This window comes from Mustela lutreola, chromosome 8 (genome assembly GCF_030435805.1).
Source record: "Mustela lutreola isolate mMusLut2 chromosome 8, mMusLut2.pri, whole genome shotgun sequence".
NCBI classification, from domain to species: Eukaryota; Metazoa; Chordata; class Mammalia; order Carnivora; family Mustelidae; genus Mustela; species Mustela lutreola.
In genome coordinates this window covers 43,840,543-43,858,681 of record NC_081297.1, presented here as the reverse complement: position 1 = coordinate 43,858,681, position 18,139 = coordinate 43,840,543, and the positions used below count along the sequence as shown (strand labels likewise).

Sequence of the window (18,139 nt, the reverse complement as noted above, 5' to 3'; positions counted from 1 at the left end):
GGTAGCCTCAGCAGATTTATACAGTAACTACTAATTAGGATTTGATTTATTCTTCGTTTCACTTTTTTTTAGAGATGGGGAGGGGCAGAAGGCGCTCGTGCGCGTCAGCGCAAGCACAAGAGAGAAAGAGAGAATTTTAAGCAGCTCCACACCCAGCACAGAGCCCAAGATCACAACTTGAGCTGAAATCCAGAGTTGGTTGTTGAACTGACAGAGCCATTCAGGTGCTCCTCTTTGTTTGTTTGTTTGTTTGCTTTTCCAGAAAATAAACAAATATTTCTACTTTCTTATACAAAAAGTAGCATATCATAGACTCTTTTGCACTTAACAACATACCTACAAATCTCTCTGTATCAGTCTGTAGAAATCATCGGTCTTTTTCACAATTCCATTTCTTTATTATATGTATGAAGCATAGTTTGTCAAACTGTATTTGCAATATTTTACTACTAGGGGCGCCTGTATTGTCAAACTGTATTTGCAATATTTTACTACTACAAAAATGCCTGAAGGAATTACTTTATATATATATTGTTTAATGTTTGTGGTGGTACTTTTTTAGGGTAAATATCTCGAAAATGCATAGCTGAGTCAAAGGGTACATGTATATGTATTTTTGTTAGATAATAACTAATAATCCTTTAGAGGGGTTGCACTATTATACATTCTCTCTCACAATGTATGAGAGTGACTTTTTCCTCACTGCCTCACCAACAGCGTGTTGTCGACTTTTGAATTTTTGGCAATCTGATAATGAGAGATAATATTTCATTGTATTTTTAATTTACATTTTTTAAAATTTTTAAAAAATATTTTATTTATTTATTTGACAGAGAGGCAGAGAGACAGGCAGAGAGAGAGGAAGGGAAGCAGGTTCCCTGCTGAGCAGAGAGTCCAACATCGGACTCGATCCCAGGACTCTGGGATCACAACCTGGGCCAAAAGCAGATGCCTTAACCCACTGAGCCACCCAGGTGCCCTAATTTACATTTTTTTAATCATAAATGAAGTTGAATGTTTTGTCATATTTTTATGGGTAATTTGTATATCTTTTTCTCTGTTAAAACTACATTTTTTAAAAAGTTTTTTTTTTTTTTTTTTTTTACAGATTTTTACTTAAAGATTTTATTTGACAGAGAGAGAGATGGTGAGAGAGGTAACACAAGCGCGGGGCGGGGGCGGTGGGAGAGGGAAACCAGACTTCCCACTGAGCAGGGAGCCCAAGGCAGGGCTTGATACCAGGACCTTGGGATGATGACCTGAGCCTAAGGCAGACACTTAATGACTGAGCCACCCAGGTGCCCCTTAAAATTACATTTTCTTAAAAAAAGGAAAAAAATTACATTTCCTAACCAGGGTATAGCATATGCTTGATTTTTGTATATCTATTTTGTGTCTAGGTACACTATTAAGTCATTTTATTAACTCAAGTGGTTAGTCTAACAGTTCTTTTTTTTTTTTTTTTTAAGATTTTATCTATTTATTTGATAGAGAGCGATCAGTAGGCAGAGAGGCAGGCAGAGAGAGATAGAGAAGCAGGCTCCTTGCTTGCGGAGCAGAGAGCCGGATGCGGGGCTTGATCCCAGGACCTTGAGATCATGACCTGAGCAGAGCGCAGAGGCTTAACTCACTGAGCCACCCAGGCGCCCCTAGTCTAACAGTTTTTTTATGTAAGAAACTCTAAAGCTGACCATCATATCAGTTGTGGATAATAATATTTTTGTCTCTTCCTCTTTGATCCTTATAAATGTCTGTTCTTGTGTTAATATGCTAGTTAGGACAATGATATGATGTTGAATGGGAGAGACAATAGTGGATCTGCCTTATTACTGATTTTAAAGAGAATGGTTTTAATGTTTTTCCATGAATGGTAAGGCTTGCTATAAGCATTTTTATTAATTTTTGTATTATTATTATTCTTTACTATAATCATTTTTAAGACCAGTAGGCTTTTTTTCTAAGTGGAGCCCAACATGGGGCTTGAACTCACGACCCTGAGATTACAATCTGACCCTCAAAAATAGCTCTCTAGTAGATTAAATTTCTCCTCCATAATTGCTTTGCTAAAAGGTTTTTTTGCTTTTGTTTTTATTTTTGACTGGCCATGGTTTGATATTGTTCAGTGAAATGACACTTGGCCTCAGAAATCTGCCACTTCCTGCAATTCCAGCCCTCAGATGTGGTCCCCTCTGAGCAGGTGAATTCCTCTGCTGAAACTTGCATACTATAAGGAGACAGTGTCACCAACAGCCAGGGAAGTCAAAGGTCCTAATCTATCCAGGGACAAGGTGAACAAGCAGGCTCCAGTATATTGGTTCCAAAATGTGACTCTGCAATCATGTCATGTAATAAAGTAGCAATTATAGGCATTGAGGCCAGTGCTCTTGGTAGAAAGATGCAGGATGCAAGAGTCTGGAAATGCCCTTATATTCTCATTTTCTGTTCCATGTCTGCCTTATGTTCCATAATGTGGCTTCACAGCCTTCCCCTCCAAAGCCGTTGCTGCAGGACACATATTTGTGTCTGTCCTTGCTGACCTTGCAGAAGTCTGAATATTGCTGCTTTGTAGGAAATGCATGAGGCACCTGCAGCCCCCGACTGTCCATAATCTGATGGTTTTATCTTCAGAAGTCTAAGTGTATGTTGTTCTTGGGGGACCTAGCGCAGCTAAGTGCCTGGATTCCTAGAGACGGAGGCTCTCTGTACACGAGTCCCAACATCCCACAGAAGCAGGGTGCTGTCCCAAGAGCCAGGACACAGCTGTGACATGTCTGGACTCATAGCCAATGCAGTGACCACCAGGGTGTGGCTAGGAACTGTGGCCTTGGTTGTGAAGGACCATGTACGTCCCACATCATGACCATTCTTTCACGACAGGTGCTGAAGAACTGACTTGATTTGCAAATACAGGCTACCTTAGTGATTTCTTGTTCCTGTTCTCTGAACCTTTCACCACATTTCCAGTTTTCAAGTTAGAGGCCATGACTGGCTTATCTTTTCCTCTGGAGACACCCAGGTCTGAGTTCAGAGCAACAACAGAGACAGTGTTCATGGGGGCTGGGCTCTACTGCTGACAAGCTTTAGTTCGAGTTCTCTCTTCTGCAATTCTGCTGGCCTCTATTTTTTTTAACTGAGAAGTGCTGTGTTTGAGTTTGCTTTGCAGTTTCCCCATCAGTGCACAGAATCTACATAAAACCTTCTGAGAAAGAGCTCATTTCAGAGGGCACCTGAACAGCAGCACCCTTGTGGCTGCTGGAAGTTGTGTCCCCCCCAGACCAATAGGATTTTCTTGGGGTGTCTGCCTGGCTTATTTGGTAGAGCATGTGACTTTTGATCTCAGGATTCTGAGTTTGGGTGTAGAGGTTACTTTAAAATAACAAAAAAATATATATATATTTTAAAGATTTTACCTATTTATTTCTTTCGAAATAGCGAGAGAAGGAACACAAGCAGAGGAAGTGGGAGAGGGAGAAGCAGGCTTCCCGCTGAGCAGAGAGCCTGATGTGGGGCTCAATCCCAGGACCCTGGGATTGTGACCTGAGCTGAAGGCAGGCACCCAACAACTGAGCCACCCAGGTGCCTCAAATTAACAAAATCTTTTTTTTTTTTTAATGGGATTTTCTTGGTGAGCTGCTGTTTCAATGACTTGTACTGTTTATCCTCTGGAAAACAGTTCGGGCAGCCACTTGCTAATCTCTGTGTTTCCAGCCGGCTGGCAGGTCACGGAGCTGAGGCTGGTGGGGCACAGAGTGGAGGGCGTCCACAGCTCCCACACTCCACAGCCTCTGGTGCCTCTGCCCTTAGCGGTGACATGCATCGCTAGGACAGGAGGTGTTTTGTTTTTTTTTTTTTTTTAAAGATTTTATTTATTTATTTGACAGAGAGAGATCACAAGCAGGCAGAGAGGCAGGCAGAGAGAGAGGAGGAAGCAGGCTCCCTGCCGAGCAGAGAGCCCGATGCGGGGCTCGATCCCAGAACCTCGGGATCATGACCCGAGCCGAAGGCAGCGGCCTAACCCACTGAGCCACCCAGGCGCCCCGGACAGGAGGTGTTTTGCTAGAATTTGTATCATAAAATGAGTATTGGATTATCAAATTTTTTTATACATGTTTTTTCTTTAATACCTTAATTTGGCAAAGTACAATAATTTTGTAGTATTAAATTACATTTGTATATCCAGCATAAACCCAACCTAATTATTACACACTATCTTTTAAATATATTATTGTGTTGGCTTGCCACTTACTATTTTTTGTACCTTTCATGAGAATTGTTCTATAACTTAATGTTCTTAAACTGTCCTTGTCTGGTTTTGGTATTCATATTTTATTATTAACTTCAGTAAATGAGTTGGACTGGGGCATTTTCTAACTCTATTTTTCTATGAGTTATCTGGAAGAGTTGGAAATAAGTTTAAAATTATCTGTTCCTTACATATTTTGTAGAACTGATTTGTAAAAACTTCTGAACTGTTTTTTTTAAGTGAGAGAGTTTTTTACTACCAAATTTCTTTTTTATAGAAATATTCAGGCTTACTATTTCTTCTTCAATCAGTTTTGTAAAGTTATAAACTATGTGTATTTATTTATTTTTTTTCAAAAGATTTTATTCATTTATTTGTGGTGCCTGGGTGGCTCAGTGGGTTAAGCCTCTGCCTTCGGCTCAGGTCATGATCCCAGGGTCCTGGGATGGAGCCCCGCATCAGGCTCTTTGCTCATTGGGGAGCCTGCTTGCCCCTCTGTCTCTGCCTGCCTTCTGCCTACTTAGGATTGTTAGGGTCCGTGATCAAAGGAACAAGACAGACACAAAGAGAAAGTCAAGCAAAGCTTTTTTTCGTGCCAAGCATCGAAAATCAAATCGACCAGTCAGGGTTGTCTTACAAAGAGGTGATGACGAGACACCGACCCCAAGGACTCCCCTACCCAGCGGGACCGCTCCATGCTCCCCGCTCCCCAGTGAAGCTCATGACACCCCGGAGGATGCGGCCCCACGACTACCACTCCCAACCTCACAGACTAACTTTTATAGAGGTGGGGGGAGGAGTTGAGCCCCGCCCACACACAGGTGGCCAATGAGATTGCAATACACAGGGAAAACTGCACAGTCATGCTAGGTCGGCAATACGGGTGACCAAATTTCAATTTACCATAGTAAATATATGTGCACCCCACTGATTGGATGTTTCCATCTGGACTGGCCCGCCCCTATATCAGGGGGCCTGCAAGCAAGTTCCTCTGGGAAGGGCAGGGTCAAACCAAGGCCACAAGGAAATGGCTCCCTCTGGCCAACCAGACCCTTATAGTGATCTCTCCCTCTCTCTCTGTCAATTAAATAAAATCTTTTAAAAAGAAAGATTTTAGTCATTTATTTGACAGAGAGAGACACAGTGAGAGAGGGAACACAAGCAGGGGGAGTGGGAGAGGGAGGAACACGCTTCCCACTGAGCTGGGAGCCTGATGTGGGGCTTGATCCCAGGACCCTGGGATCATGACCTGAGCTGAAGGCAGATGCTTAGCCCACTGAGCCACCCAGGTGCTCCCAGCCATGTGTATTTAGATATCTCCCCTTGTTCATTAATTTCTTTGATCACTACATTCCTGTCTTTCAGAACTTTTTTCTAGGATTTTTTTTTTTCCTGAAGTGTCACTTATGTCCTTTGGTGAAGATCAACTGGTAATAAACCTTGTGCTTTTGTTTATGTGAAATGTCTTTATTATGTCCTTGGTCTTATAAAATAGCGTTACTATGTACGTAATTTCAAGATGACTTATTTTCTCTGAGTACTTGAGGATATTATTCTGTCTTCTGCCTTCCCTTTTGTGTTAACAAGTCTGCTGTCAATCTAATTATGGTGCCTTTGTAAATAAGCTGAGTTTTTTTTTTTTTTTTAACTGATGTTAAGGGTTGAATTGTGTCACTCAAAAAGTTACGTTAAAGCCCTAAGCCCCAGTACCTAAGAATGTGACCTTAGTTTGAAACAGGACAACTGCAGATACAATTAGTTAAGATAAGGTCATTTTGGAGAAGGGTGCCCCATTAATCCTATATGACTGGTGTCCTTTTAGGAGAGGAAAAGAGACACAGGGACACAGTTATATGAAGATATAACAGATGATAATGGAGTCAGAGATTGAAGTTTTGCAGTTGTGAGCCAAGGAATGACAAGGATTGCTAGCAAATCATCAGAAACAAGGTAGAGGCAAGAAAGGATTTTCCCCTACCAGTTCAGGGGAAGCATGACCTTGATGACCTTGATGACCTTGATGACCTTGATGGCTTTTGGACTTCTAGACTTCAGAATTGTGATACAACAAATTTCTGTTATATTAAGCCACCCAGTTTGTGGCACCATTATAGCAGCCCTTAGGAAAATAATGCAACTGATTTTAAGGTATGTTGTTAAAAAAAAAAAAGAAAGAAAAAAAGGTATTATCTTTCATGTTGTCAGCTTCACTGGAATTTTCTAGGTTGGATTTCTTTTTACTTAGTCTTCTGAGTGACTTTTGATGTGTAGATTTATGTTTTTTATCAGTATGAAAGAATATCACTCATTATATGGATATAAGCTCATCTCCATTCTCTCCATTCTCCTTCTGGGACTCTTAAGTAGATTTAAATCAAGAAACTGCCTTTTCTATCCTCATGTGCCTAACTTGTCATATTTTCATCTCCTTGTGCCTCTGTGCTGCTTTCTAGATAGAGATATGAGGCATCTCATTGTTGACTGCTAGCCATTTTCTCTTTGTTTTAGTAATAGAACTTAATTTCAATGGGTCCATGACCATCCACAATAAAAGCTGTATTTCCAGTTTGTCCTTGAGCAAAGAATGACCATGTAGTGAGCTTTTGCCATGGGATATAAGCAGAGGTGGTGTACACAATTTTTAGGAGATTTTCTTTCTGGCTACTTGTACATCATTGGAGAAATATCTATTCACATTTTGTACCCATTTCTTTAATGGGGTTATCTTTTTATTGTTGCATTTAAAGAGTTATTTATATATTCTAGATATAATACTAGATATACGGTTTGCAAAATTTTTTCCCATTCTATATACTGTCTTTCCACTTTCCTGACAGTGTCTTAGTGAGTCTCCTAGGGCTGCCATAACAAAATACCACAGACTGAATATGACCGCATTTAACCTTTATTGCCTTTTATTTTATTTTAAAGATTTTATTTATTTATTTGACAGAGAGAGAAATCACAAGTAGGCAGAGCAGCAGGCAAGAGAGGAGAAAGCAGGCTTCCTGCTGAGCAGTGAGCCTAAGGCGGGGCTTGATCCCAGGACCCTGGAATCATGACCTGAGTTGAAGGCAGACGCCTAGTGACTGAGCCACCCAGGACCTCAACATTCTCATTTTAAAAGAGAGAAAGAAGAAAGAGGGTGTGGATCCAAAGGAAGTCCAAAACTTAGCAAAGCAAATTCCGTTAGATTTGAAGGCTCTAGTATAATCTTTTCTGGCTTAATACTTTGTCCTCTGGGGCTATGGAGGTGGCAGCATCATCTTCTTGGTCCTGGGCAGTAGCTTTGTTCCTGAAGGACTGGTTGGTAGCAGCCTGACCGACTTAAACTGAGGATACAGCTTGGTCCTCCACCCCTAGACATATATCCTCAGGGCTCATGGTAGGAGTGACAGCTCTGCTGATCCCTGAAAAGCTTTTGGTGCTATTCCTCCCTTTTCTTGAAGGATAATGGGGACTGGCAGAGCTCTATTTTTTTCATCCTGTAGAATCCCAGAAGTCCAACAGGATTCCTTTATTTTGTTGACTCTGTCCCCATTACTAAAAGTTGGCAGTGTTTCTGTTGGTATAATCTCCTCTCTATTCCTGCATACTTCTGAGATGGCTGACTGAATCCATGAGTCACACTGTTGGGAGGAAGAATTTTCTCTACCTTCAAGGTCCTTCTTGCTGGACTAAGAATCAAATTGATACAAGACAGATTAACAGAAAATCAAATTTAATAGCATATATACAGGGAATCTACACAGACATGGAAATTCCAAAGACAGTCAGGCAACATGATGCTTACATGAGTTAAAGAGAATGCAAAGGGGAGAAAGACCATTAGCAGGAAGGTGAAAGATGTTTAGAAAAACAAGGTTGCCTTATTATGTAGACAAGTTTCTTAGGTAAAGAGGAATCTCTATTAATAGCTCTCTTCCTGATACAAGGAGAGAGTTGAGGGGGAGATAAAAAGCTTTTTCTGAATCAGCTGGGTTTTAACTGGTTTTAGTTCAAAATAACGTTTACACCAAAGTGACCCATCTTGGGGCAGCCTGCCCTTGGATCCTATAGCATCCCTGATCTCTTTATTAAATGATTTTCCAGTCACACCTTTGATGTGCTTTGTAGAATATACCTTTTCTTCTTTTGTAATATGGCTATTCATTGAGTACTGCCCTCAATCCCAACATGTGGAAGGGACGTGGGTTACCCCACATTACCAAGGAGTTCTCTAGACACCAGCTGTGTATCTTATAATCCAACTCAATTCTGACAGTATCTATGCAGAGATGGTATCAGATCCCACAGGTTAAGGGGTCAGCCCCATAGGAGTGCTGTCACCCCACACTCTTTTCTGCTCCTTCATATGCCAGAAGCAAGTCTGTGTTATTACCTGTGTCCCTGGCCAACTGGCTACAAATCGGAAGTTCCAATGTTCCCCTCCAACTCAGGATGCCATATACAAGTTCAAATTATTACCTGTACTTCTGACCGGTTGGCGATAAACCAGAGATTCCCATGATCCCCTCCTTAGGGAATCAGAGATTCCCATGACCCCCTCCTTAAACTTCCCAGAGTGGCTCACAGAACTTAGAGACACATCCTTCTCAGTGGTTCTTCCTTTCTTACTGTTTTATTATAAAAGGATAGAACTCAGGAACAACCAGATGGGTGCGAGGCATTGGGCAAGGTATGGTAAAAGGATGAGAGCTCCCACCACGCCCTTGCATCACTTAACCCTCACCTCTGTGTGTTCACTACCCCAGAAGTTCTCCAAATCCCATCCTTTTGGATTTTTGATGGAGGCTTGATTACATAGGCAAGATTGATTAAATCACTGGCCATTGGTAATTGATTCAAACTCCATCCCCTCTCCCTTCCCAAGAGTTGGGGGTGGGGATGGGACTGAAAGTTCCAAACCTCTATTCCTGTTTGGTTCCCCTGGCAACCGGCCCCTATCCTTAGGGGCTTTCCAAAAGTCACTTTACTAACATAAGCCCAGTTGTGGAAAGGAGCTTGTTACAAGACATCTGTTTCACTTATGTCACCAAATATCATGACAAAAGATGTTCCCATTGCTTTTATTGCTCAGGAAATTCCAAGGGTTTTGGGAGCCCTGAGCCAGGAATAGTAGATATATTTGAGAAATATGTTTGGTTATCTGAGTGACCAAATATAAGTCATAATATCACAGATAGGCTAAGAATTTTCCAAATCTTTAATTCTAGTTCCTTTTTGCCTAATTCCTTCAATTTATCTCTCTTCTCCTGCATTTTACTATAAGCAGTAAGAAGAAATCAGGCTGTACTTCAGCACTTTGCTTATAAATATTCAACTTTATTACTTTTAAATTCTACTTTCCAGGGATGCCTGGGTGGCTCAGTCAACTAAGCATCTGCTTTTGACTCAGGACATGATCCCAGGGTCCTGGGATCGAGTCCCCATCAGGCTTCTTACTCAGAGGGGAGCCTGCATTTCCCTTTCCCTCTGCACCCCGGTTGTGCTCGCGCGCTCTCTCTCTCTCTCTCAAATAAATAAAATCTTTAAAAAAATTCTACTTTCCATAAAATATGAGAACATAATTTGGCCAATTTCTTTGCCATTTGATAAGGGTCACCTTTCCACCAGTTTTCAGCAACATGCTCATTTCTGTTCGAGAGCTCACCAGAATCACCTTTGATATCCATTTTTGTACCAACAGTCTCTCTTCAAGGCATGCTAGGCTTTTTCTAACATGCACTTCAAGACTCTTGTAGCCTTTAATCATAATCCAATTCCAAAGCTACTTCTACATTTTTTAAGGTATTTGTTGCAGGTAACATCTCACTTCTCAGTATCAAAATCTGTATTAGTTTGGGAGGGATACATTAACAAAATATCATGGGTTAAACAACAAAAATTTATTTCTCACAGTTCTGAAGGCTGGGTATCTAAGATCAAGGTGTCTGCAGGTTTGACCAGTTTGCAAATGGCCATCTTTAGGTTGTGTCTTCATGTGACCTTTTCTCTGTGCATATTCCCCAAGTGTCTCTTCCTTTTCCTACAAGGACACCAGTCCCATTGGGTTAGGGTTCCACTCTTACAACCTCATTTACACTTAATTACCTTTTTGAAGGCCTCTCTCCAAGTATGTTGAAGGTTTGGGAAAGGGTGAGGAACTTTGAAGAGACACAATTTAGTCCCAACTAGTATACTTGAAGTATAAGAGATAATTTTTTTTTTTATTGTGGTAAAATATATACAACATAAAAGTTACCATTTTAACCATTTTTAAATGTACAGTTGTATGGTATTAAGGGCATGCATATTGATACACAATCATGACCATGATCATCTCCAGAACTTCAGCTTCCCAAACTGAAGTTTGGGAAGTACTAAACACTAACTCTGTATTCTCCCTTCTTCAACCCCCTTTTACTTTCTGACTCTATGAATTTGACTACTCTAGTTATCTCATATAGATGGAATCATACAATATACAGTCCTTCTGTGACTGGGTTATTTCACTTGGCATCATGTCTCCAAGACTTATTCATGTTGTAACATGTGTCAGGATTTCCTTCCTTTTTAAGGCTAAATAATACAAAAGTTTTCCATTTTGGTGAAGTCCAGTTTCGCTACTTTTTTTTCTTTTGTCATTTGTATGTTTGGTTTCATAGCTAAAAAGCTATAATCGAAGGTCACACAGATTTATACCTGTTTTTTCTCTAAGAGTATTATATTTTTAACTAATTATATTTAGGTCTATGGTCCATTTTAAATTAATTTTTGTAAATGTGATATAAGGGTCCAGTTTCATTCTTTTGCATTTGGATATACAATTGTTACAGCATCCTTTGTTAAAAAGATTATTCTTGGGGGGTGTGGATGGCTCAGTCAGTTAAGTGGCTGCCTTCAGCTTGGGTTATGATCTCCAGGTCCTGGGATCAAGCCCCACATGGGCTCCCAGCTCAGTGGGGATTCTGCTTCTCTCTCTGTCTCTGCCCCTCCCCCTGCTTATGCTTTCTCAAATGAATAAATAAAATCTTAAAAAAAAGACTATTCTTTTCGCATTGAATTACTTTGACATTCTTGTTGAAAATTAATTGTCCATAAATGTATGGTTTATTTCTGAACATTTAAGTCCATTTCAGTGATAGATATGTTCATTACTTTTCCAGTTCTACACTATCTAGATCACTGTAGCTTTGTAGTCAGTTCTGAAATCAAGAAGAATGGGTTTTCCTTTTTTTCTTTTTAAGGATTATTTTGGCTATCCTGTGTCCCTTACACTTCCATGTGAGGGACACAACTTGTCAATTTTTTGGGGAAAAACAAAAGGTAGCTGAGATTTTAATAGGATTGCATAGAATCTGCAGAAAAAATAGGGGCAAAATATTGCCATTATAACACTATTAAGTCTTCTGCTACCATTTCTTGACGAACTACCTAGATCGATGACAACTTAGCTTACTTATAAACCTTGTATCTTGTGTCTTCCTACCCTTTCAGTATAGACTAACAATTACTTGCTCCTCCATTAGTTACTTTTCCTACTTTGAACAATACGTTTTAATAACTAGAGAAGTTCTGCCAATAATAAACATAATCTCTTCAATGCTTTAGCTTTATTTCTACCTTTTTGCCTCTGTATGTTCCATGTCTTAAACTATCTACTGTATATTTTCCTGTATATTGCCCATGGTATAAATTTACAAACTATGCTTTAATGATAGCAAGATTATTTATAATTTATTAATATGTTGGTCTAAAAGTTGAACACCAGAAAACAGCATTTTCTAAGCCTTCTATCACAATAATTAGTTATTCAGTTGAATTCTTTGTTTTTCGGATTTCTCTTCGAGAGCTCCTCTCTTTCCATGCCAGTCTAGTCTGGAGTTCTTGGGACCTCCCCGAATTAGATCCAGTAATCCTTAAATATGATATTGTCAAATGACCTATTTTCTATCTCATTTTGCTTAAGGATGTCTTCAAGGAACTCTATTTAAAAAGGGTTTTTGATATAAGTGACTCTTAATCTCACAAAACAAACTGAGGGTTGCTGGGGGGAGAGGGATTGGGAGGAGGGGGGTGGGGTTATGGACATTGGGAAGGGTATGTGCTATGGTGAATGCTGTGAAGTGTGTAAACCTGGCGATTCACAGACCTGTACCCCTGGGGATAAAAATATATGTTTATAAAAAATATAAAAAAAAATTGGAAAAAAAAATAAAAAGGGTTTTTGAGGGGCACCTGTGTGGCTCAGTCTGTTAAGTTTCTTCCTTTGGTTCAGATCATGATCTTAGGGTCCTGGGATTGAATCCCCACCAAAGAGTCCCACTTAGCCAGGAGTCTGCTTTTCCCTCTCCCTCTTCTGCTCCCCCTGTTTGTGCTCCCTCTCTCTGTTCCTCTCTTTGTGAAATAAATAAATAAAATCATAAAAAAAAATTTAACTTTATGAATCCCTGCAGACCCAAAAATGTCTTCATCCTGCTCTTTACTTAATGATAATTTAGCTAGGAGTGGAATTTAAAAAAAATTGATATTTTTTCCCTTAGGTTGTGAGGTTCAAGAAGTATTTCCCTAAGAAACTTGAAACTCTTTGTTATCTTTTTATATTTAGAGTTGCTGGTAAGAGTTCTAATGTCAGCTTATTTTTGGGTCACTTATTTCCCCCCCCTTTGGAAATTAAAGATCTCTATTTTTGCAGTTCTAACATTTTTACAAGGTTGTTTTTTCTTTGTTTTTGCTCTGCGTGAGTAGACACTTTAAGCTCTGTGAAATTTTCTTCCATTATTTTTGAGTAATTTTCCATTCTTTATTTACTTTGTTTTCTCTTTCTCTTGTAATATTAGTCCTATTGGATTGATTCTTTCTCATATATTTTCTCTTGCAATTTCCATTTCTTTGCATTTTTTTAAAAGTTTATTTACTTATTAGATCAAGAGTCATGTGTTCTCCTAACTGAGGTAGATAGGTGCCCTCTATTTCTTCTATTTGTAAAAAATTCATTCACTTTCTCTTTTAACACGTCAAGTGAATTTATAATTTTGGCAATTTCTTTCTTTCTTTTTTTTTTTTTTTTTAAAGAGTTTATTTATTTGTTTGAGAGAGTGCGCTCACAAGCTGGGGAGGGGGAGAGGCAGAGGGAGAAGCTGACTTGCTGCTGAGCAGGGAGCCTTTATTCCAGGATCCTGGGATTTTTGACCTGAGCCAAAGACAGGTGCTTAACCAACTAAGCCACCCAGGCACCCCTAATTTTGGCAATTTCTTATTTATGATTTCAAGACTTACTTTTTATTCTTTGATTGTTATATACTAAGTATACTATGTATGTTATTCTTGTTTCATAAGTGTAATAAAAAGTCCATGAACATACTAATTATTATATTTTAAGTTCTCTGAAGTTTCTCTACTTCCTCTATGGCCACATTTTCTGTTTATCTTTCTCCCCTCCCCCTAAATTGGAGACTTCTTTTAAGTAGCTATTAATCTAATCCTTGGTTGTCTGTTCATGTTTAAGATGAAGTAATTGGAATGCTGATTAGGAATCTTGTGAACTTGGGAGGGTCTTGCCAACTTGCACAACTTCACTCAAGGGTGAGTGGGTAGAAAACCAGCTATTGTGCCAGTGAAGACTAGTTTCATTCTTAGTCATTATATACTCAAACAGCAGCCCAAATCCTCCCCAGAGATTATGAGAACGCTTGATTTTTAGCCTGGGATAAATGCCTACATACTGTATCGGAGATAAGGAAGGGTTCTTCAGTTCTGTATCAAGGTCTTTATTTCATCTTCCTGTTGGCCTCAGTACCCCCTGTACCTGCTCCACATTATGGTTTCTTTCATTTTGTTTAGTCAGACTGCACTCACTTGGGGTGTAAATTTAAAAATATATATATGTGTTTTGGTGGTCTTCCCATTTTCTATTATGAATGGGTTTTGTATCATTTTAAAAATTCCTTTATTAGCATTTTAATGGGTCTCAGGAAGAAGAGGTAATGCATGCCTGTACTTAGCTAGCTTTTTTAAAATTTATTTTTAATTTATTTTTATTACTATTATTTTAAAAGATTTTATTTATTTGAGAGGAAATGAGAGAGAGAGAGAGAGAGTGAGAGAGCACGCAAGAGCGGGGGAAGAAGCAGAGTCCCCTCTGAGCAGAGACCCCAATATGGGGCTTGATCCTAGGACCCTGGGATCATGACCTGAGCTGAAGGCAGATGCTTAACTGACTGAGCCACCCAGGTGCCCCCTAGTTTTCTTTCTTTCTTTTTCTTTTTTTTTGTAATTGAAGTATAGTTGACAACCAATGTTACATTAGTTTGAAAATTATGGAATGCTTCATTAATTTGTGTGTCATCTTTGCACAGGATCTACACTGATCTTCTATCATTCCAATTTTAGTGTATGTGCTACCCAAGGGTGCACTCAGCTGGCCTTAACGAAAAAATATAAAGCGTAAGTTAAAACAAAACAAAACAAAACGTCTGGGGCAGAGTAGGAAATAAGAAAAAACGACCAGCAGAAGGGCAGAAAAACCAAAAAATAACCCCCCCAACACAAAAAAACAAACCACCACAATTCTCAGTCTGTGATATTGATAGCACCCTGTGTATGTATAATCTAGTGCTTAACATAGTAACTCTGCAGATCCACATTATTTTAGCAACATAGCAGATCTCAGACATCGAGTTCACACTGCATTTTACAGTTAAGAAAAGTAGAACCCAGAAATAAAGTGATTTTGCCAAGGTCATTCAAGTAGAGCATGGCAGAATGGAAACTAGGATACAACTCCCACTTTGTTTTTTAAACCTCCCACACTGCTGGGGAGTAACAGGATGAGCAGATCAGCAGTTAGATGAGAAAGATCTTGAAAAACAGTCGAAGAAAGATGGCTTTTTTTGGGGGGGGGAGGGTAAAAAGCCAGATGTCTAAAAACATGAAGTATTTTAGGATGCTTCTTTGGCAGCTCTACAATCTTCTTTGGCAGCACAGTCCAACAATTGGTAGGCATATGTTGAATGTACTGAAGGGGGCGACGGTACAGCAGGACGGGGAACTTTAATAATCCAAGTGCGTGGTGATCTGGAAGGGAGCAGAGTCTGGGCAGGATGTCACTGTAGAATTTGGTGAATGAATGAATATGACTACTGAGGACAGACGGGAAAATGTTAGTGGGATTATGAAGGAGTGTAAATTGGTTAATTGTGGTGGAGAATAAGGAGGGGTAAAATATGAGTCAACCCCTTCTAAGGGGCATTTTAAATTACCTGATACAACCTAAAAGACTGGGGCGAATATATATCACATCACTCCTACTTTCTTGATTAGGGATAGTTTACCTACATTCGTAAATTAATGGATGTAGCTGCCCTCTCTGCATGACTCCAACAAAAGAAAAGCTGACTGCAATTCAGTACAAGAAAATTGGGTTTCCTGAAAGAAGGTACCATTTGCTTAGTAGACGCGCCTAGCTGCTGTGAAGACCAACTAAGACAACGTAGCTCCGCATTTGGCACATCGCAGGAGCTGAATGTGCATCTTAAATTCCGCCCACGCTCTGCTCTCCCGCCGGGCTCCCACACAAAAACCACGTACACTGGCGTGGGTCTTCTGCGACGCCGAAGTTCTTTCCCTAAGGTCGAGTGCACAGCCACGCGACCACATTCGCAAAAACTAAGGGTGGGGGAAAAATCCAATTTCCCTCGGACAAAGGGTTTCCCCCGCGGCCTCGTGAGCGCAGCCCAGAGTATACCACACTGCTAGACCTACTCCCCTACAGCAGTGGCGATCCTGGGGCCTGTGTAACGGGCCAAGGAGGGGGTGGGGCGACTCTAAGGTTTGGGAAAGCGACGATTCCGCTCTTCGGGCCTGGCCGGTCCACTTCCTACGGCAAGCAGAAGGAGACAAACGCCGGCTTGCCTCGCTGCCACCTACCGCTTCTTCCCGGAGCGGGCTCCGGCTTTCCCTTCCCGTGGCCGCAGGGGCCGCGCGTGCGGGGTGTGGACGCCCCGCGCCCGTTGCTCTGCTTGGGCGCGCAATCGCCGCCGGAACCTGGAGTCACCCGACTCCCAGCCCGTGACCCGCCTTCCTCCTGAAGGCGCCGGAGGACTGTGGGCTGCCAACTCGCACTCCCTGGAGGGTGCGGGAAGGGTAGGTGGCCCGCTCGGGAGGAGGCGGAGCTCGCGGTGTCTCGCGGCCCGGGGCGGGGCTAGGTGTCTCGCGCAGGGGGCGGGGCGCAGTGACGTCGGTGGGCGCTGGGGCCGTACTGTGGCTGTGGTGGCGGCGGCGGCGGCAGCAGCGGTAGTGGCGGCGGCGGCGGTGGCGGCGTCCGGGCGGCAGCAGCAGCAATAGCGGCAGCCCTGAGGAGGGTGAGACGGCCGCCGTGGCGGCAGCTCGGAAGTCGGGCGGGACGGAGAGCTTCCCGCCTGCCGCTGGCGCTGAGGCTTTTTTTTTTTTTTTTTTTTTGCCTTTTCTTAGCTTGCTTCTTCCTCACGGCCCTGGCTAGGGCTGGGCAGCGCGCCCCCGGGGAGGGGCGGAGCTGTAGGTGAGGCTTCAGGACCCCCTCCCCCTCCTCTCCCTACCGGGAGGGGGGATGGGAAAGTCCGGGGAGGAGCGGACCCCACCCCACCCCACCCCACCCCAGCCCCCCGCGGGCTCCACCCCACCGAGCTCCAGGAATGGGCGGGAGCTGAGGCGGTAGATGTGGGGAGCCCGAGGTGGGAGATGGGAGATAGGGGTTCTGGGCGTTTGGAGAGCTGCGGAGGGTTTGAAGCCTGATGTTGCGGGCGAGGTAGTGGCGAGATGGAGAAACTGGGGAGCCATGAGGAGGTTGGGGTGCGGTCAGGGTAGACCTGTGTGTTTAGGCGACTGATGTAAAATGTGGAAAGAGGTGAGGATTTTTTTTCCTTCTGTGAAATGGTAAGCTAGGAGATGAAGGGTTGTATTTCAAAAGGAAGATGAGCTGTGGATGTTGCCTTTGAGATAGTTGGAGAAGCTATTGCACTAGGTCTCACATTTCTACTTTAGGGTTTGGTTATTAATATTTTCCCTCCTGGCGAGATGAGTCGGGAGGGAAGAGACTCCCTCTGCTTTTGGCGCAGGTGGGTACTTTGTGAGGATGGCTGGGTTTAAAGTTTTACACCCTTTAAGAAGAGTGAGATCTTGGATTAAGACAACTTCATTCTGGCAGCAGCAAAAGGGAATAGGTCCCATTACACCTAGTTCTTTAAAGGTGTTACCGTCCAGTCTTTTCTCTGTGCCTGAAAGATCTCTTTATATCACCTGACTTATAAGCTTTATCCTGTCCCCTTAAGAGAAGGCCTGAAAAATCAGATGGTTGCTTTGGAAGATACGTTTTTGAGTAATAGTTGCAGGTGGTTGTGGTTGACTGCTTTGGCTGGATGATTTGAACAGTTCTGTTGGAGCTAATTATATGAAAAATACTTAAAGTTTTAAAGCACAGCTGTCTTTTACAGCTCGTTTTTCAACAGACCTTGACATTTAAACATTTTGTGTTCAATTCAGTTATTGGGGATTATTTTTATTTCTCAGTTGCAGATGTTGTTATTAGACAGTTTAAAAATGGAAGTGGAATAATCCTTTTTTTTTTTTTTTTTTTTCCGGGAGGTCCCTCAATTTCTGAGAACTATTCTTGGAGTCTAGTGCTTTTAAAATGCTCTTTAATAACATTTTGGGGACATGTATCTCAATTGATAGGTAGATACATGTTACTAAGAGTAAACAGTGTTCAGTGTTCTTCACATCAGTGTTTCACAACTTTATTCATTAAATCAGAATCTTTTCTCGATTCCTGCACCTTATTAGATTACAGTATTCACTGACCTTACCTATCAATTAGTGTCATTTAAGCTGTTTCTTGCTCAGAAAAACGGTCCTGTGATGGACATGTATTATGTAAAG

At 41.5% G+C, this 18,139-nt stretch overlaps 1 protein-coding gene, 1 non-coding gene and 1 pseudogene across 14 annotated transcripts in view; 1 reads left to right on the top strand and 2 right to left on the bottom strand.

Annotated features, from left to right (window-relative positions):
* Positions 1 to 2,140: 2,140 nt before the first annotated feature.
* LOC131839699 (WD repeat-containing protein 31-like) lies at positions 2,141 to 18,083 on the bottom strand (annotated as a pseudogene).
* On the bottom strand, positions 14,539 to 14,641 carry LOC131840048 (U6 spliceosomal RNA). Its single transcript, XR_009357163.1, has one exon. It is a non-coding gene; the product is annotated as a U6 spliceosomal RNA (small nuclear RNA).
* Positions 16,157 to 18,139, top strand: part of ERC1 (ELKS/RAB6-interacting/CAST family member 1) — a 558,216-nt gene continuing 556,233 nt past the window's right edge. For 10 of the 13 annotated variants that reach the window (XR_009356580.1, XM_059184418.1, XM_059184417.1 and 7 more), the window contains exon 1: positions 16,486 to 16,587. The gene's annotated coding sequence lies outside the window, so the exon portion shown is untranslated. Of the gene's footprint in view, positions 16,370 to 16,485; positions 16,588 to 16,618; positions 16,764 to 18,139 lie in introns of those variants that run through there. The other 3 variants (XM_059184416.1, XM_059184424.1, XM_059184415.1) reach the window with 3 other exon arrangements.